Genomic DNA, 21,667 nt, shown 5'->3' on the forward strand with positions numbered 1-21,667 from the left:
CGAACAAAGCACAATGCACTTTATGCTGTTTTGCACTTTATACAAAGATATTAGGGCACGTTTTATTAGGCCCATCCTGAGGAAAATTGCCCCTTCATACCAGGACGGTTTTAATCATTTACGATCACCGTCCAATGCCGTCATTTGTTGTGCTGTGTTAAATTTTATTAGAACTGCTTTGCGAATCAGGAAAAGATATGAAATGTGATAGGGAAATCGGGGAATAGGACTTGAAGTAATTTTAAGCTGTTTATTTATTCTGACACCCTTGGACTGATATAAAGAAATTGGAAGTCTACAGAAAACCTTGCTCTGAAACTATATATGCTTTTGCAAAATGTAATATGGAATAATTTTATGCACTGTATATATTTTATCATTGTAATCATGTACTTTTATGAATCGTAAGAATCAAATAAAGTTTTTGAATGAAAATGAATGGATAACGTTTCTACTGTAAGATGAATGACTTATACGACTGCCAGGAGTTATTCTAGATGTAGTATTTCATTTTTGTTATATCGGAACATGCAATCTAGAATAGGCTTGCAGTTGAGATGAATATATATTATGTAAGGAGTGCACTAACATTTTTTGTGTATATTTAATCGTTTGAATTTATTCTTTATAACCAAGAATAACAGAACAAATTGATTTTGTTTGGTGGGAACACATTAATTTGTGAATTAGATGAGAATATATTGGAAAAACAGGTTAAATACATTGGGCAGTACATAAAATAGTATATTTATGAAACAAATTGGATTGAAGATGTTTTTTATTGTTTCCCTGAATGTAATATTTTAAGAATCCCTCCCCAACTCTTATGTATACTGATAAATAAGGTTCCTGAGAAATTGTAAGTGCCCCAGATGTATGTAAATTTGGTATAGCCACTGTTATGAACATTGTTTGGTCATTCTTTACATATATTGTATATCAGGAGCTGCTGAGTGAAATGGTGCTACCCCAGGTTATTTCCCCCGCTAGGCCTAATGTCGGACACTTCTTATTTTTGAAATACTTTTTGTATGAAGTAGAGAAGGAACTGGTCTTTTCTGGAGTATAGCTCTAGAAGTGCCCCCTCCCCATCGCTCTCGTGACTAATCAATACCTATTGTGTCTCTTCAGGACATGAGCCATTAAACAATATACCCCTCTTCAATGGTGGGTTTGGCCAAATCATCCAGGAACCCTACAGTACCCAATACTGTCACAGATGGAGAATCACACCTTTGCAGAGTCATACTGACCTTATCTGATGTGAAGAATTTGTCTGGAACACTGGGACTTCCAGTCTGGAAACCAAAAGCATTTATTTGAGAAGGTACACACAAATGGCTGAGTCTAATGGGTCATAAAAACTGACTTTTGAGGGTTGAGAATTGGGGGTACAACTCCTATATGGTACACACAGACATTAGCAATCGCCACATAATATCTAGTTCTGTGAATTCCTTTGTGCTTTGACAGAGTTGGGTGTTGCTCTTGGAACCGGTCTCCTCTTAGCTATCGAAAGGAGTTGGATCATCGACCACCTGCTGCAACGCGCCAACCCTGCTCACAGATGTAACAAACTTAAACAGCTGCAGAAGAGTTGGTGAGCATAGGTATGACAAGAGGCCAATCAAGTGGAGAAATGCACGTAAGCATACAAAAATCCACCGTCCATTTTTTAAATTAGCACCATACATTTTAGTGCTTTGCCAACGTAGTTTGCAGCAGCAGTGGTTCCGACTATTAGTGTACAAAGGGGAGCTGGAGTAGGTGCAAAATCACTTAGCTTCATTTTTTTAACAATAATATTATTACAATCTTAAACAGTATCAAATTTATGTTCAATGTAGACAAATCACTTAGGTTAATGCAAAATCACACTATCTTCTCCAGGATGCAGTTGAGCCAGTTGCACGATTTACATACTGCCTACTTCAAGCACAGGCGCCCGTGGCAAGCTGGGAAACAGTCCCTGCTGACCTGTTTCTATTGTACTCAAACGGATGCTGATTTCTTCCATGTGGTATGGGCTGCCATCCGGAGAATGGGCTTTTGGCAGAGTATTGAGATGTCGCTGTCCGAAATTTTGGACAGGGCGGTAGTTTTAACTTTGAAAGTGGGACTGCTCGGTACACTGGACGATCTTGGTGGCGTCCGTTGTGAGAGGATAATGGTGGGGTTGGCCAAGTGGGATATTGCTGGCAAATGGAAATCCTCCCAACCTCCTACAGATGCAAAATGGGGGTTGACTTGTGTGCCACGATGGAACCACCGATATACCACGACAGGGGATGTCCACAGAAACATACTAGGATTTAGGGCAAGTTTGGTCTTATTATGGACTGAAGAATGTTGAGTCCCAGACCTGTGATTGAGGGGGTGATGGAACAGTGTGAATTATTTCAATGTGTTACATCAGCAATAGACTGTACTAAATTTTATCTAGAAAACAATAAAAAAAAATGTTTTATCAAAAACAATACAAAATCATAAGCAATATTACAAAACATTTTTCCAAGCAACATCAAGGAAGGGGGTTGAGATAATAAAAACGGAGCATCCCTCTCACTTCTTGCCTCATATTTCAAAAAGAAAGGGCATAAAAAATATCTTTGTGAATAATATCTTCATAATCTTCAAAAGCCAGTAGCAGTCTAATATAATATGAGTTGCTGAATATCTCATTACAAGTGGATATATGGTAATTTTCATTCAAAAATTATAGAAAATCCTGGTATTAAATATCTAGGATGTTAGTAACACCATTCTCATTGTTGCATTTGGACAGCAATGAAGATAACCATTACTCTGCCATTAGGATGACTTACAGAAGCTTTGAATATCAAATCTATTTTAAAAAGTCTTATTTACTTATTTTCGAATTGAGAATGAAGCTGGCACATTGGTGGCCCCAACCCTCAACTCTCAAAGCCTGTAAAATAGATGATTTCACGAGATTAAAGCCATGTTTCAGTACACTCCCTGCAATTCTGTTACACTTTATTCAGTTACCTAAAGAAACAATCTTGGATCTATAAAGGATGATGAGAATAATGTTATTAGTGAATATGAATATCTCCCTACTGTGCTTCAAGTTTAACGGTTATGACGTATTACCATTGGGTTTATTTCATTTTGTATAGAGGAGGCCCTTCTGCAGAATAAATATGAACTTAAAATAAAAAATATATTTTTAAAAACTGTAAGGTATACATATATTGCATGGGTCCATTATCCTGCAAAGTTAAATAATAACCGGTTACCTCCTCTGGTCACAACAGATGATCCAGGAAGAAGTTCCTTAACCTCATAGATGCTATTAAACATTCCTCCCCAGTGCTGCGCTGTCCATTGGAACTAGTGCTGAATGGACGTCCAATGGTCGTGCGCAGCACTGGGGAGGTAGTGCTGCCGTCGGCCAATGCACCGAGGCAGCACTTAAGGGGTTAAATATCCTATTTAATAACAACCAAGTTCATCCTTACTCTCAATGGACTGCCTAAAGAATATACTAAATGGACAGCATGCTCAATAAAATATCAAACTAAATCTAAATCACTTTCCATCAAAATATCTTTTGAATTGTCACACTCACCTCAAATGAAAATACTGTACAATGCGCATTCACCATTCCCGACATACATAACGCCGACCATAACGTGTCGGCAACCAAGCCAGCCCAATACAAAGTAACAGAAAGCACCTGTAGAATGGCAGGTGCATGTAACGGCAACCGCGATGTATCAACCAATAAACCCCAAATGAAAAAAGGGTACTCGTCAGGTAACCCGGTTTAATTAAAGCTTGATTAAATACACCATTCAAAAAGACTCACCACTTATATTAAATGAAAATGCAAAGGCAGTCAGTGAACATTATGGCATCATCAAGAAAAATCGAAATTTTCGACACCCACTGCAAGAGAGTATCTATATCATATCAACTAATATCAGTGACCTTAAGAAACTAAAAATTAATAGCGGCAATAGATCAATTAATATGTATATATTATTCCATGATCATTTGTTCCCACTCTTCCCAACAATTTAATCCTAATATATATGTGTTTAAATTTTGACATATAAAACTGTTCTCTAATTTTTCGCACTTTATTCAAATTGCCCCCTCTTCTTTTCATTTCCAATTCTCCTAAAATAAGCCATTGAATATCTTGTTTGTTATGCTTTATCTCAAGAAAATGCTTAACTAACAGGGCTTTAATTTTCTTAGTCCTCACCGCTGATTTATGTTCCCGCTAAGAACTGCCAGCCTGAAAGCCCGCTTATCCTACCGTGATTAGCTCATCACCCTCCACCCGGGACTTCAATTGTTCAACACATATTTTGACAACATTTTTAAAGTTACATCACCAAGAGAAATTAATCTGTAGCATGATGGATCTTCCTCGTCCCCTGTTTTTAGAAAACTATGTTTTCTAAAATAATTACTATCCAACAAAGATATTAGGTGGTTGACATGTTTCAGCCCCTACGGGCTTTCATCAGGACCTATGCTGTACACTACTGCAACAGTGAATGATAACATAAGAACAAATATGTAGACCTACCAGTCCGTTTCAACTTTTAGGCAGTCTCATATTAAAGTGACTTGAAATCTCCCGTATTTGAAGGGGACAAAACCTCACCCCGCCTGGCACTCGCTCAGGACACTAAGGCCACGCTCTTTCCGTCATTACCTCGGGCTTGTAACTGAGCCGAGGGGAAGTTTCATACTATCTTCACTCTGTTTTTAACCATGCCGTTGTGATGGTCACATCTAATAAAGTACCTCTAGACATCACGACAGGTATTTTTATAAAATCACTTTTTTCCTTTGTTTCACTTGTTAAAAACACTGCAACCTGTACCCTCAGCTCACTACTTCTATCTACTGGCTGTCAATCTAACTGGAGGATCCGTGACTAACACCTCTCAAAACATTCTTATTGAGGTGCCCAGCGGAGACCAGTCTCCTCTTTCAAAAAACCCAGATGACGAAGTTCCGCCAATGGGTGGGCTGATGGGTATTTGTCTGTTTCTTTTCTTGTTCTCTCCTACGGTTCCTTCTTTGTTCTTTCTCTAGACACTACATTTGAGTGCTAATTACAAGATTCTTTAAAGACCCTTGGTATCTTTCGTGTGTTATTATACTTTCCAAAGATAGCCATTTTGTTTTTGTCCATTGGCATCCAAAAACAAATCATCTACTTCTTATTACTAAAGCGGGGTCGAAATGAACTGCTGAGTCCAGGCATGTTAGCTAGAAAGCAAGTCTACAAGGAATTAACCAAGGAGTGGTACTATTTTAGTACAGAATCCAATGAGAGATGGAGGAGAGGCTATTTTATCCTAAGTCTGTTTAGGCTTAATAACTGCACACTTTGTGTATCTACGATCTGACTCACCAGGTATGTCTTGTATTTGGGTTGCTGTACATTCTCTATGCACTAAGAACCTAAGTCGAAGTGGATACTGATCACATTCCAGACTCTTAATCAGTTCAAAGGTATCATTATATTTAACCAGTTCTGGCATCATAAATACATTAATTAGATTCGCTGCTTTACTATACGTGTATGTATTGGTAGCTGGTTGATCATTACATTTTCCATTTAAGTTACTCAAACGATTCTCTTATAAAAAAATATCAGTTAACAAGGATGCCAGTGTGTTTTTACAGCATGGTTCTGTTTTACGTACGCAGTAGAGTAAGCTTCAAGAATATCATGGCATAACCCCTCTCATGCAATAAACTCCAGTGTAAATTTAAATCCACCGCTTCAAAATAATTTTTGCATATGATCAGTGTTAGAACTGGCTATTTCTGGTAGGCTAGGGCTGATGCCAAAGCCAGGCAGAAACCACCATTCTAGTCAGGGCAAGGGAGTAACACGCCCAGATAACCCCTGCTCACCCCCTTGGTAGCTTGGCACAAGCAGACAGGCTTATCCCGGAGGCAATGTGTAAAGCATTTGCGCCAGCACACAACAGCAACAACATCCTAGGCACACCACAAAAGGAACTCCACACAAGGTTATATAAAAATAACTTCTGTATTGTCAAAACACATCAGATAGAATCACACATGTACATTGTGCCAACTGGCACGGGCAATATTCACAAGGGATTATTTACAGGACAGGGCCACATGGGCCACTGTCAGAATCAACACTTTTAGAAATTACACTTCTAGAACTTAGACTAAGTATAGCACAAAATAACAGTTACAGATCACATCCAGTAACTACTGGGAGCAGGTAAGTACCACCTACGCAACCCTAAACACCTTAGGAGAAATGTCACGCAGGGAACCAGGACCTCACTAGGACCACCTGTACTAGAAAGAACAACCACCTAAGAATAAAATACATTTAGGGGTATAGGTAAGAACACATTACACATGATGCAAAACCAACATTCAGAGGTGTAGGGAAGGAAAAACACATGATGCATAAAACATACATTCAGCGGTGTAATAACTTGGCACATGATGCATCAATCACACATTCAGAGGTACCGGAGAAAAACACATGATGCCTAAAACATTCAGAGGTGTAAAATCAAGGAAGACACATGATGCATAAAAACATTCAGAGGTGCCAGAACATAACTCAATAGCGCAAAAACACATTAGGCAATTACCATCACATAGATAATCACATTACGCCTAAATAAAATCACATACCAGCCCCCATCTAATAAAGGGACTAAAGAGCCCTGTGTCCAAAATGTCAGGGCGCGCTGCCAATGCAGCGCCAGTCAGGGGTGTGCCACTGGCGCAAACCTAAACGTTGCAGGTGGCCACTACTTGCTGGGCACCTGGGAACATCACAAGACCTAAACGGTGCAGCTGCCCACTAATTGCTGGGCAGCTGGGAACTTCAAACTGCGGCAAGGGCTCTCACTGGCCCTAGACAAACTGCACCGCAGGGGTTGGAGCCACAAAGGCTCTCAGACAGCTGAGGGGCGTTGGAGCCATCTGGCTCTGTGAATTCTCTGCCCCCAAGAGCCTCACTGGGCTCTAAACAGCAAGGTGGGCAGAGAGCCTCTCGGGGCTCAACAAATATGCCTCCACGAGCCTCTCAGGACTCGTAAAACAAAGGTGCAGCCTGAGCCTCTCGGGGCTCTGCACAAAGGGGCGCCTTGAGCCTTCCGTGGCTCGGGAAACAGATGCGGCCCTGTAAGCTGGAGTCCCCCTCGCGGGGACTCCCAGAGATAAAGGTGCTCTTTGAGCCTCTCGGGGCTCTCAACCGCATCGCGGAGGAGTGGCCTGCTGCCACGGGGCCGCTCGAACACTGCCTTGATCAGGCACTGCCCGCCGCGGAGCTCCCCGCCGAACCCCAGCCCTTCGACACTCACCGGGCTGGTTGGGGGGCTCCGCTTCACTCGCGGCTTCCTCTCCTCTCGCTGCAGGGCTCCCTCAGCTCAGGGGAGCCCTGTCGACCGACCGCCATCATTCTTCCTCCATCACGCGGGGCTTCCACCAGCGCTTGGCCACGAGCCCCCTCTGACACGGCACTGCTCCCGGCTGGGTCAATCCCAGCGCGGCCTCACGGGGCGAGCCCCCAACAGCGGCCAAATCAGAGCGGGGTATACAGAACGAGCCTCCCGCAGCCCGCCAATGACAGCGCAGCGCCTTCGGTTCTTCAGCCGCAGCTCCGGCGGGGATTCCTCTGGCGATTTCAAGCCCCGGGCAGCGGCGGTGAATTGGAGGCAAATGCCGGGTGGGCACCGGCTTCTCTAAAATAATAAATCGAGGTGGGCACTCGATCGGGCCACCAACAAAAGCGCCCCCAAGCGCTGTAAGTGACAAATGAAGCGCTTCCAGGCGCTTAAGCAAAGATAAAGCAATTAAAGCACTCCCAAGAGCATTAGGACAATCAAAGGTCACCAGTCCAGCAAAAGTACAAGTAAAGCGCTCCTCAGGCGCTGGGGCCCCAAAAGTCTTCCACAAAGTCCTTCAGAAGTCCAGGACCTCAGCAGTCCAGGACATACAGGGCCATCAGGTATCCAGGGGCTGGGCAGGGCTCAGGGAGGCAAGCCTTCCCCTGAGCCCAAGCAGCAGCACGCCCCGGCAGGATTCAAGTCCAAAAGCAAGAACATTTGTCACAGCACCCTTTTTATACCCAAAATCCTTTGTCTAAAGGGTGCAGGCAGTGTGAGAAACAGCTAGAATTGGTTATAGGGAATTCCTTTCACTGACCAGGCCAGGGACATCAGATGCACCCCAGGGGGTGGAGCCAGCATTGTGTGGGGAAAACCCAGCCTCATTCAGGACCCTCAAACCAGACGGTCAATCCACAAGCAGGCCCGGGCTCACTCCTCCACTCACATCAGCATGCTAAACACTCCATTCACCACCGGGGCAGACCCTCCCAGACTCTTGGAGCCAGGCTCACCAGCCAGCCTCAGCCAATCACACGCCAGACACAAATTACACAAATATGCCAACTTCTAGAAGTGGCACTTCTACACTAGATACAATCATGCCGCGTATACCATTGCGCAGCATTCACTCTCACGAGTTCGCACATACCTAACTCGACCCTGCACTCCCCACACATTAGGAACTAACATGGGCATACGTATTCCCCATTCATTCCTATGGGAGGGCAGGTCACTCACCACACATACACAGAGAGCTCAAGCACTTTACACTGTACCACAGTGAAAAAGTGCGCAGAGGCCTAAAATCACCAACACCAGGTCACAGAAACAGGCTAGGAAAAAGCAAAAAGTCTCGGGGTGAACCTGCCAAAAGGGCCGGGTCCAATAATCAGTTATCTCTAAAAGTTGTAAGATCGCTTTTAGGCAACTTAACTACAGCCGAAAAACAGATGAGATTCCATTAACATTTGTTATGTAAAGATGAATAAAAACCAATTGTGAAAAGATTAACACATTTATTGCAGAATTCCACACTCAGTGCTATGCAATTCCACACTCAGTGCTATGCACCACTTATAGGTAATGTGAAGTGGTGTGGCTCACTGGTTAGAGGCGGCAGATCCGGAAGCAGAGGTCGGCCCGGGACCAGGGTTCGATTCCCGACGCGGCATGGTCTGCGGACTCGATAATTCTCGCCTCGGTGCCTACTGTAACCATGGGTCCCACTCAGCAACTCTCACAATAGCTTGCTTAATCTCTACTAACGGCCCCATCAGCGCCGGGGATGCTTGTCTTCACCTTGTAGATGCCCAGGAGGGACCATCTCACAGGGAAAGCCAGGATGGGTTCCCCAGTGGTATACAGCGCTGGGACGCCCCTTTGCTGGGGCAGCTGTGCGCTTTACAAGTATACAACATTTAACATTTAAAACAGCAGGTTTCTCAGCTAGCTCAATTGAAAACATATAAAACATTTCTCTCTGTTATGCAACTGAAAGAATGACTATGGGCAAACTTATGATATGAAGTATATCCAGCCCATTCTAGCGTTTCTACCAGGCAAGTCTCTTAGAGCATAACAATCGCATGATATAGGGAATCTGGCATTTCTGCGTGGTCACCCCAGATATTTCACCTTTTGCTGGACCATATACCTTTGCTGGCTTTAGAACTCTGTGCACTTTACCCCTGCTAACCATAGTAAAATGCTTGTGTTCCCCCTTTAACAATGGTCAAACCTGTTAATTCCTGACTGGCACATTTAATTTACCTGTAATTCTCCAGTATGTGGTGTAAAAAGTGCATCCAGGGCCTGGAAGCTGAATATCATCTTTGGAGTGCGTCACGTGTGTGTCATCCACTAGACTGGCAGTGCAAACATTGCTTCAGACTCACCCTGTGTAGCCTGACTGTTGCAGTACAAACAGGTACAGTAAGCTGTCAAAATCACACTTTAGATAATCAAAAACATTTCTTTTAAATATTAGCAAGTCAGGTGAGCCTTGTAACCCATAAGGTAGGGTGTATGTTAATCAAAAGTGAGACATGTAGAAAATTATTATTACTATGTCACTACAGTGAGAAGGCCCTAAAAGCTATTTTCACTGTCAGGCCAAGCTGTCCTGTGTTGAAAAGCAGAGCATAGATGAAAATACTAATGCTGTATCTCGGAAAAAGATCCAGGTAAAAAAATAATAAAACATCTATGTTTCATAGTTAATAAAAATCGAATTGAATGCTGAAGGCAGATTTGTAATAAATATTAAGATAAAGTAACTCTTAGAAAGTTATCATGTACATGCCTGAACTTGTCAGCGGCTAATTAGCACAAGTCTCTACCAGCCCTCAGCCTTGAGTATATGTGTAAAAGATGTGTGAAATGTCTAGCAGGAGAAAAAAATAGGCTGCCCTGAATGAGCAGAGATAACTCTTGTGAACTCCACAGAATATGTAGGATGGAGACTGTAGCCATCCTTTTTTACACTACAGTGTGAAATGCTGCTTTACAGATCTGTTGAGACGCATGTAAAACTTAGACAAACAAAGAGAAAAGGATGCCAAGACAGTTCTTGTGTATTCATTGTCTAGTTGTTGGAGGACCCTGCTTTTGTTTTACAAGACTTTTTTCTCTGGGTTTGTTGTAGATACAGTGCTCCTCAAACTAGATTTCCCGTGGAAGGACACTGGAATTATCATAATACACTCCCTAGAAACACCACAGCCCTCAGTGCCCAAGTTTAGTGTGACCAAAAACGTTCACCATCTTCAAAATGCACATTCATGGTAAAGCAAACAGAACTACTGAGATAGTGGGTAGGGTAGGCTCTGGGAACTTTCACCCTATTGGCTAGGACATGCCCAGTAGCCAATCTAATCCCCTAGCTCAGAGCTTTCCAAACTGTGTGTCCAGACACAGTACTGTGTCGCCTGCAAGTGGTGGGTGTGTCGCAGGATGAGGCACTTAGCACATAACTGCTAATTAGGAGGCATTCCTTTGCAAGAGTGTCCCCGAGTCAGCCACAGCAGCACAGACTCCGAGACACACTGCTCTAGGGAGGCCAGGAGATTCACAACAAAGCCCCATTACCAAGTAAATGGTCCTTTAAAGACCTGCGTAGTACTCGGGGTGCAGCTGTGTGTGCCCGGGAAGCTGGGGTGAGGTGCCTGAGGGTGACAGGCAGAGGAAGGGAGACAGTGAGATAGAGGGAGGAAGACAGGGAGAGAGAGAAACAGAGAGAGGGAGACAGAGACAGGGAGACAGAGACAGGGAGGGAGACAGAGGGATGGATACAGAGGGATTGAGACAGAGGGAAGGATACAGAGAGAAGGATACAGAGGGAGACAGACAGAGGGAGACAGACAGAGGGAGGGAGATAGACAGAGGAGGGAGAAAGACAGAGGGAGGGAGATAGAGAGAGAGGGAGACAGACAGAGGGAGGGAAACAGACAAGAGACAGACGGAAGGAGGGAGACCGAGGGAGGGAGATTGAGGGAGAAAGAGACAGAGGGAGAGGGAGAAAGAGAGAGAGGGAGACAGAGGGAGAGAGAGGTAGAGAAAGGGAGAGGGATAGGGAGGGAGACACAGACAGACCGAGATGCAGACCGAGACAAATAGAGGCAGAGACAGGGGCAGTCAGACAGAGGCAGAGACAGACAGAGACGGAGAGGGTGACAGAGGGAGGTAGACGGGGACAGACAGAGAGAGGGAGACAGAGGGAGTGAGAGAAAGGGAGACAGAGGGAGTGAGAGAGAGGAAGACAGAGGGAGTGAGAGAGAGGGAGACAGTGGGAGTCAGAGGGTGGGAGACAGAGAGACAGAGGGTGGGAGACAGAGGGACGGAGACAGACAGAGGGAGGGAGGTAGACAGACAGAGGGAGACGGACAGACCGAGGGAGACGGACAGACCGAGGGAGACGGACAGACCGAGGGAGACGGACAGACCGAGGGGGACGGACAGACCGAGGGGGACGGACAGACCGAGGGGGACGGACAGACCGAGGGGGACGGACAGACCGAGGGGGACGGACAGACCGAGGGGGACGGACAGACTGAGGGGGACGGACAGACTGAGGGGGACGGACAGACTGAGGGGGACGGACAGACTGAGGGGGACGGACAGACTGAGGGGGACGGACAGACTGAGGGGGACGGACAGACTGAGGGGGACGGACAGACCGAGGGGGACGGACAGACCGAGGGAGACGGACAGACTGAGGGGGACGGACAGACCGAGGGGGACGGACAGACCGAGGGGGACGGACAGACCGAGGGAGACGGACAGACCGAGGGAGACGGACAGACCGAGGGAGACGGACAGACCGAGGGAGACGGATAGACCGAGGGAGACGGACAGACAGAGGGAGACAGACAGACAGACAGACCTAGGGAGAGAGACAGAGGGAGGGAGATCTAGGGAGGGAGAGGGAGGGAGACCTGGGGAGAGAGAGGGAGGGAGACCTAGGGAGAGAGAGGGAGGGAGACCTAGGGAGAGAGAGGGAGGGAGACCTAGGGAGAGAAAGAGGGAGGGAGATCTAGGGCGAGAGAGGGAGGGAGATCTAGGGCGAGAGAGGGAGGGAGTTCTAGGGAGGGAGAGGGAGGGAGACCTGGGGAGAGAGAGGGAGGGAGACCTGGGGAGAGAGAGGCAGGGAGACCTAGGGAGAGAGAGGGAGGGAGACCTAGGGAGAGAGAGAGGGAGGGAGATCTAGGGCGAGAGAGGGAGGGAGATCTAGGGCGAGAGAGGGAGGGAGATCTAGGGCGAGAGAGGGAGGGAGATCTAGGGCGAGAGAGGGAGGGAGTTCTAGGGAGGGAGAGGGAGGGAGACCTGGGGAGAGAGAGAGGGAGGGAGATCTAGGGCGAGAGAGGGAGGGAGATCTAGGGCGAGAGAGGGAGGGAGATCTAGGGAGAGAGACCCAGGGAGAGAGAGGGAGGGAGACCTAGGGAGAGAGAGGGAGGGAGACCTAGGGGGAGAGAGGGAGGGAGACAGGAGAGAGAGGGAGGGAGAGAGATCTAGGGAGAGAGAGGAAGGGAGACACAGACAGAGGGAGGGAGACAGAGGGAGGGAGACAGAGGGAGGGAGACAGAGAGTGGGAGACAGAGGGAGGGAGACAGACAGTGGGAGACAGAGGAAGCGAGACAGACAGAGAGAGACAGAGGGAGGTAGACAGACAGAGGGAGACCAACAGACAGAGGGAGACAGACAGACAGACAGAGGGAGAGTGGGGGAGGGAGAGAGGGGGAGGGAGACAGAAGGATGGAGACAGAAGGATGGAGACAGAAGGATGGAGACAGAAGGATGGAGACAGAAGGATGGAGACAGAGGGAGGGAGACATGGAGAGAGAGAGAGACAGACAGAGCGAGTCAGAACCCCCCCCCAGAACCACCCTTAGGTAGTTTGGGGTCGCTACGCTACGTTCGCTCGCTACACTGCCTTACCGTGTCCCAAAATGATGCATCTCCAAAAAGTGTGTCCCCATCATAAAAAGTTTGGAAAGCTGTGCCCTAGCTAGTACAAGGCATAAATGTGGCACCTCCGGGCACTCGCTTCAGAACACTTTCTGGACCTGTGAAAGATCAAAAGAGGAGTGAACCTGCTGTCTGTGATCTGAGAGGAGCCCTGAAGGACTGGCCTTCCTTCCTCTTTAACCCAGAACAAAGAAGGGGACTCCAAGGGTCATAAGACTGACCTCCTGTTCAAGCTCAGGGGTGTGGAAATGTTTGTCGAAGAAACAAAATGTTAAATCAATTTATTTGCCCTCCATATTAATCAACTTGACCCCTCTAATCTCTAAATCAATGGATGGACCCCCTCAACATATTCGGTCCCAAAATACCTTCACTATCAGGAAAATGTGTAATCAAAAAGCTCACAACATGCTTTTTACTTCAGGCAGCCGGCTTGAAGCCACCTAAAATCAAAGCACTTCTTATCAATAAGGATATGCTCGCAATATGCAAAAAGATGTCCCCCAAAAAGGCTGATATGCTGGATGCATTTTATCTAGTCCATCCCTGTAGTTGCCGGTATCATTTTGAACCATGTTCAAGGTTAAAAAATCTAAAGTGTTGCAAAAGTTTTTGGTACAATCGCACCTTGTCTAATGGATGACTAATGCAGACCATCCAGATGGATCTCTGTCCGCTCTCTGAACCCCAAAACATTTACAGACTTGAGGTAATATAAATTTTATGGTCATGTTGTGTTCCCTAGCGAGTACCCCACCGACTCCATGTACGAGTTAAAAGTGCATGTAACTTCCCTCCTGTACCAGCTATGAAGACGCAAATACATTTGCGTCCAACGTTAACTTGTCCTCTTTCAGACCCACCATGAATGGGTTTGATGGTCCGTTCCTAAGTATGCTATGCCAACGTCTTTTTGAAGTGTACTCCTACGTTTTTCAGCCTGGCTGAAAGTAGGCCCTGAATCTCTGCCACCGAGCCTCTTTTCTGGCTTCTGACTGCGAGGGCCTCTGCCCAAGCAGCCCCCGTACCCGTGAACTCTGACTTACTTCTAGCGCGGCCCTCCGTGCTCAGCTCAGCCTGCTGCCTGCCAAGATTGACTATAATCTTCGAGTTATCTGTTTTCCTCCCCGAAGATACATTCCAGCCTGCTAGCTTCAGTAAACATCCTTCCTCAGCTACAGGGCTAAAGGGCCGACCTGTCTTTATGCAAGTAATTCATAGCCTCTGTTGCCATGCTTCCATGGAAGGCCCCATGCCCCCACGCTTCTCATACAGACACTCAGGCGCTTATACACGCACTCACAGCAAGTATAGAATAGCTTCTGCTCTAGAGACCTTTCTGCCCAGATAGCTTAGTTCCTAAACATCAGATATCAGATATGATAGAAGCACAAGTTGATCTGACATGCCAGACTTCTGTCTCTTTCCGCCAGTGTAAATGTCAAGTCCCCTGCACCCCGTCTATCACACGTCATGCAGCTGCGCGCGCATCCAAGCTTCCGATTTCTGCTGACATTGCAACATTCTGTTAGCACCACCCCTTGGTGCCACCCACTTGCGTCACCTATCAGTGACGTTTCTAGCACACACCCTAGTTCACGCCTAGTTTACGCCTCTTGATGATGTACTAGCACCACGTGTATACTGTTATCTTGTCTTCTCTCAGCTGTTACGCCTCTTACATTGAACATTATGATGTAAATCAAGTATATAAGCTATGTATTGTCAATAAACGACAGCGCGCTCATCTATCCCTTCTGACATCCTGTGTGGTGGTCAGAACATGATATCCTGATTCCTTTATGAGGAATAAAACCCTTAGAAACTCTTACACCACGGACTCTGTTTTCCTTCATTTCGATTGAGTTATTTTTGATTAAGTATTTATCTGCATAGAAATTAAGAGAGTAAATTAATTATTTACATCATTTTGGCGCCCGAATAGGGACCCCTCCCCCACCTCACGCGCCGGAAGGTGCGTTGCAATCCGTGTCCCCTGCCATCAGTTAGACGGACCACACGTGTACTGGCAGGATTTCCTGCATCCCCCTCTGACACACGGAGGTGACGAAGACTGCGATCAGTGCCCAGACGAGGCGGTGAGGAGTGCGGAGGATCCCGACCAGAGCCCAGCCGAAGGAAGCAAGGTCCGAGGTGTGAAGAGGCCCACCAGTTTTCCGAAGTTTTCCGAAGTTTTCCGAAGTTTTCCGAAGTTCCGAGTCGAGTCCAGTCGAGTTTTCCGAGGCCTTCTGTTTTCCGTGCTTCCCGGTGAGTACCATTGCTGGGTCGTATCTAGACGGGTTTGGGTACGCAAGTCCGGTCTGCACTGTTTTTAGGCAGTGTATCTGTACTGTTTAGCAGTATATAAAGTATTCCGAATTTCTGCACTGTTACAGCAGTGTATCTGTATCGTTGAGCGGTACATTCAGAGTAGGGGGAAGTTACATGCACTTGTTAAGTTAGCTATGTCTTTAAATGTTTCATGTGATTAATGTCGTGGTATGAATGTGATTGTTTTTGTGCATTATTGTGTTTTTTTTGTTTAAATAGTTACAGGCGAAATTAAGTATTAAGGATCAAGCATTTCAGTATCAAGTAGGCACAATGCCGTTTTTTAACAAATTAAAGCAGATAGGAACTAGGAAAGGGATGTTAGAGGAAGAGATTCCAATCCCCCCTAGGGACACTCCAGGTAATTTCATGTATAATAAGCATGGCATAGACGCCATCTTGTATCTAGAGTTATGGACAGATTATACCAAGCACCTAGAGGAAAGATACCGATGGCCAGTTAACGGAACATGGGATGCCGAGTGCATCATAAAGGTAGAAGAAATATTACGGAAAAAGAAAGCTAGACAATCTCAGAAAGACGCCATAGAATTTTGGCGTAAGGAATCACGTAAGCGTGCTGATAGAGCACTCCGTAGAGAAGACAGGCTTAAAGAATCAGAAAAGGCCCAAGAAAACGAATTAGTTACTGAGGGAATTCGAGTAAAAGTAGAACAAATAGATCGTATCCTAAATGGCAAAGTGAACAACATGTATCTTTTGGCCGATGGTACCCCTGACGCCATTTCAGAAATACCGAAAAATTTGCCGTCACCATTAGTTCCAACTAAAGTAATGCATAAGACTACTAAAGACATATTCCTAAATTCATATCTCGAAGATGTAGCGCCAGCTTACACCAATCTGCCTGTTCGTGCCCTGCCTACTGACAGGGCCGGGGGTGGTACTGCCCCCCAAGATCACTCTCAGCCGACACCGAAAAAGACTAGTTCCGTTCCGCCAGCTCCGCCACTTCCCTCACCTAAAACTGATCTGCCGAAACCACTTCAATCAGATCCTACTAAAAGACAAATTCAGATACTGACTACACACAGAGATAATGCCCAAGTTTCCGCTTCAGGAGGTGCGACCGCGGGTCTCCAGACCCCGCCACCGACTCACAGATTAAATCTCAGAGGTATGCAGAGTCCTCTTACGCACAGATCCCCCCGTTCTTCTAATTCATCCCGTCTTGATGCACTAAAAGAAAATATGTCAGTTTGTAGATATGATCCAGAACCTGGACAGGACGACTTAATGATATTAGCGTCTTTACGGTTAAGATCTGCTACTGATAGTTTGTTATGTTATGCAGGAATGAAGGAGCGCCTAGATAGAATATATGAGTTCGTTCAAACGGGAAAGGACCCCGACAGTATTAAGGATGCCCTGGAGAAACAGAAAGTTAACATGCAAGCACTGATACTACGATTTCTCATAAATTGTCTAATAAGAGAACGAGACAGGCCCGGAACAGATCAGAGTGAATTGGATGCATTGAACAAGTGGGGTCAAAATATAGCTGATGGAAAACATGACAGACAAAATTGCATAGAGGCCATGTATAAAAAGATTAAGAAAGCAGTGATAGCAGTACACGAGAAAGAGAAAGAAAAGGCTCCCTCCGAGGAGGAAGAAGAATCTGAAGAACTAGAACCGACTACAAGCACTATAGCATATGTAGGTAAGGGAACTTATCTTAGGAAGGGTATCCGTCCAGAAAGCAAGAGAGTTTTCTTCTCTGCCTTAACGAATCCGAATTCTGCTGAGCATCAGTTCCAGGAAACTGATAAACGGCTTCGAGATCGAGTGGGGTACCATGTACTCAATTCTATGGATGAACAAGAATTAGCCCGATCAGCGGTATCATGGGCCGAAAATGCAGACATATATAATGATGACACCGTAGCACAGACATTTCTGAACCTCTCCCCCGACGAACAGAAATTAGCAGGGGTATATATGATTCAGCACCTTCTCATTAAGTACAGAAAACATTATTCCGATCCAGGTCCCTTACATGAGACACTAGAAGCACTACTGATGGATAGATGGAGAGGCCTAAGCACTAAATTAGTTCAAATAATTCTAGAACAACGACGCAGATATGATACCTTTGTAAGTCCTGAATATGTCCCCGCCCCACCTCCAGAAAGGAAAATGTACCATATGCAGTGCGGGGGTGGTATTGAAAGTCAGAACCCCTTACGAGAAGTACACCCTGTTATGGGTGAGGACAAGGTTTTGAAACGCGTGTATGTGCACACGCCTCTGACTAAATTAGAACTGTTAGAAATGAAGAAATTAGTACCATGCCATGATAAAGACCCTGCAGGTTTCCATAGAGAGCTTAAAGACATGTTATTAATGGGGGACTACACATATGATGATATCATGAAAATGTTGAAAGTATTATTGCCTACGGGTATATTCGAGAAATTAAAGGAAAAGGAATGGGAGGTGGGAGACACAAAGATTGCCTGGGCAGAAATAGAAGACGAAGAGAAAAAACGGGTTCCAGGGTTAGGCCTTGGGGACAAAACTAAAGCATTACCAGGTTTGATAGTACAGGTCCTGCCCAGATTATTGACAACTAGAAAGGAGGATTGGGATGCAATCTCGTCCTGTAAACAGAAACATGATGAAGATACTAGCGACTTTTATTCAAGATTCGAGAAATGTTTTATTATCAATAGTGGCCTCCAGCCAAGTAGCGAGTCGTACCCACATCTTTTTGTATCAAAGTTAGTCGAGAATTCCCTACCGTTAGTTAAAAATAGAGTGTATAAAGTCGAGAGTACATGGCAAGCAAATACGCCATCCCAGATGTTACAAATGTTACAATATCACCAGAATAGAATTAGGGAAGAACAAGATCAGGAACAGAAGCGCATGAAAGACACGAAAATGAAAATGTTAGTAGCCCAGACGGTCCCATCCGACAGTCACAGGAAAGGTACGACCCAGACAAGTCACGCTGCAGCTCCTGTTAAAGGGACATGCAATTATTGCAAGCAGCCAGGTCACTACGTACACGAATGTGCAGTTCTGAAACATAACATAGCGACAGGTAAAACTAAAGAGAGACCGCATCCGCCTAGACAAGACCATAACCAGCATCAGTCTACACAGAATACACAGCCCATGCATGCATCTGCACAGACAGCACAGACCGTAGCAGTACCACAGCCACAGCCCATTGCTGCAACTCAGCAAGTCTCACAACAGATGTACCAGTATGCCCAGTCTGCTTACCCCGAATATTCCCGATATACATGAAACAGCCTAGAGAGGGAAGGTGGCTTGCCTCTTATCGAGATTCCTGTAGATCAAGAAGGTCCTTATGTACACAGTCAAGTATTGGGGAAAGATAGAAAGTTTTTAATTGACACAGGGGCAAGTCGCACTACAATAAGTCATGACGAAGTTCCAGGGGCACCCCTCTCAGGCTCACAAAATGTTTCCCTTGGTTTTTCAGGACAACCTATTGTAAATGAAGTATCAGAACCAGTTCCCCTGGCTGTGGGTCCATTATCACGCGTTACAGACCTGTTGCTAACAAAATCATGTCCGGAAAATCTGTTAGGAATTAAAACACTGAAGGCTCTAGGAGCTATAATATGCTGCTCCCCGGAGGGGGTTAGACTCTTTCTGCGGGATTTCAAGGGTCATTACGTCCTTCGTGAGTTTGACGTCAGATTGAAAAATGTACCTGATTACTTGTGGGCAAAAGGCCCAACTGATGTAGGATGTATGCACATTACACCATACCGCGTTACCCTCAAGGCAGGTGTTGTATTACCCAGAATCAGACAATACAAGTTACCACCCGATGCTGTAGCGGCTTTACTGAAAATCATTGAAGAGCTCATTGCCCAAGGAGTGGTCGTCGAGACCGACTCCAATATCTGTAACTCACCCATCATTCCGATTCTTAAACGTACTGATCCCAATGCACCGCCAGTATATCGGCTGGTGATTGATCTTCGAGAATTGAATAAATGCATTATCCCACAGTATCCTGTGGTCCCCGATATATCATCTCTCTTGACTGCTATTGATTCAGAAGCAACGTTCTTTACTGTAATTGATCTCAAGAACGCCTTCTTCAGCGTGCCTATTGATCCAGAGAGCCAATATCTCTTCGGATTCTGTTTAAATGGACGCAGTTTCAAATTTTCGCGCGCACCTCAAGGATTCACAGAAAGCCCCAGCATCTATAGTCAAGCACTGAAAAGACAACTAGATTGTATTCAAATGCCAGTTAACACCGCTTTACTACAATACGTCGATGATCTGCTGATCACCGCACGAAGTGAGCCCGAATGTGAAAAAGCATCACTGACAGTTTTACATTTCCTGGCCGACAAGGGACACAAGGTGTCTCCTTCGAAGCTACAATTCTGTGTTCAGCAAGTTGTGTACTTGGGTCACTTGCTGTCCAAAGTGGGGAGACAGCTCACTCCCGATCGCATTCAGTTAATTGTGAACATGCCGCAACCCAAGACACAAAAGGAAGTGCGGGCCTTCATAGGCCTCACCTCGTACTGCAGACAATGGATTCCCCAGTATGCATTTCTAGCTAAACCACTCATCCAGTTAACGACACAGGAGGCAGCGACTTCGACTGTCCTCCCTTGGACTCAGGAACACACACAAGCTTTTGAAGAATTAAAGAAAGTTTTATGCCAAGCACCAGTTTTAGCGACACCATGTTACAGCAAACCGTTTACACTTTTTGTTACAGAACGTGATGGCACAGCGTTGTCTGTCCTCACTCAAGACCAAGCAGGTTCACATAAGCCTTGTGCTTATTTTTCTAGTACATTGGATTCAGTAGCTCAAGCACTCCCTGCGTGCTTAAAGTCAGTAGCAGCAACAGCGTTAGCAATAAGACAAAGTGATTCAATTGTTTTAGGTCATCAGTTAACAGTTCAAGTACCACATTCTGTAGAGGTTTTGTTAAACAGAACCCAGACTCAACACTTAACTATAGCACGACTGACAGGTTATGAATTAACACTATTCCAGCCACACATAGAAATCAGACGTTGCAGCATCCTGAACCCAGCAACACTGTTACCTACAGTTATGACAGATCCAGCTCCGCATGATTGTATAGAAATAATTAATGCAGTAACTAAGCCTAGACGAGACTTAACAGATGTCCCATTGACAAATCCAGACCTGACACTTTATGTGGATGGTTCATGCATGAGAACAAGTACAGGAGAATTAGTGGCCGCGTACGCCGTGACCACTGAAACTGAAATTAAAGAAACACATCGTATAGACACACTGTCTGCTCAAGCGGCAGAGCTCATCGCTCTGACTCGAGCCTGTATTCTAGCCAAGAACAGAAATGTTAACATATACACAGATTCCCGCTATGCCTTCGGAGTTGTACACGACTTCGGAGTCCTCTGGCAAGAACGAGGTTTTCTGACTTCCCATGGGGCCAAAATCCAACATGGCCCCCTCATTCAAGCACTGTTAGAAGCAATACATTTGCCCTCGGGCATATCAGTCATGAAGTGTAAGGCACATACTAAAGTCACAGATTCTGTTTCCCAGGGTAACGACCTGGCAGACCAGACAGCAAAACATACAGCACTGACTCACACCCAGACTACTGATGTGACAAAGACAATAGTCCAGACCCAGTGTATGGCAGTTAGAGATCCCGCCCTAGATGTAATTGATATCCAGACACATGCTACTCCAGAGGAGATAAAGAAATGGACTGAAGTAGGAGGGATTCAGACAGATCAAGGTTGGGTGACGAAGGGAAAATCTATATGGTTTCTCCCCGACTCAATGGTTCAAGTCATGATAAATACAGCACATAGTCCTGCCCATCTTGGAGAGAAAGCCATGTTAGACAGTTTACAGAATCTCTGGTACAACAAACACTTACGAGCAGCAGCAAAACAGAAAGTGCGTACTTGCATGATCTGTTGTCAGTTCAATCCAGGTAAAAGTGTCCCTGT

The sequence above is a fragment of the Lissotriton vulgaris genome, chromosome 5 (genome assembly GCF_964263255.1).
Source record: "Lissotriton vulgaris chromosome 5, aLisVul1.2, whole genome shotgun sequence".
NCBI classification, from domain to species: Eukaryota; Metazoa; Chordata; class Amphibia; order Caudata; family Salamandridae; genus Lissotriton; species Lissotriton vulgaris.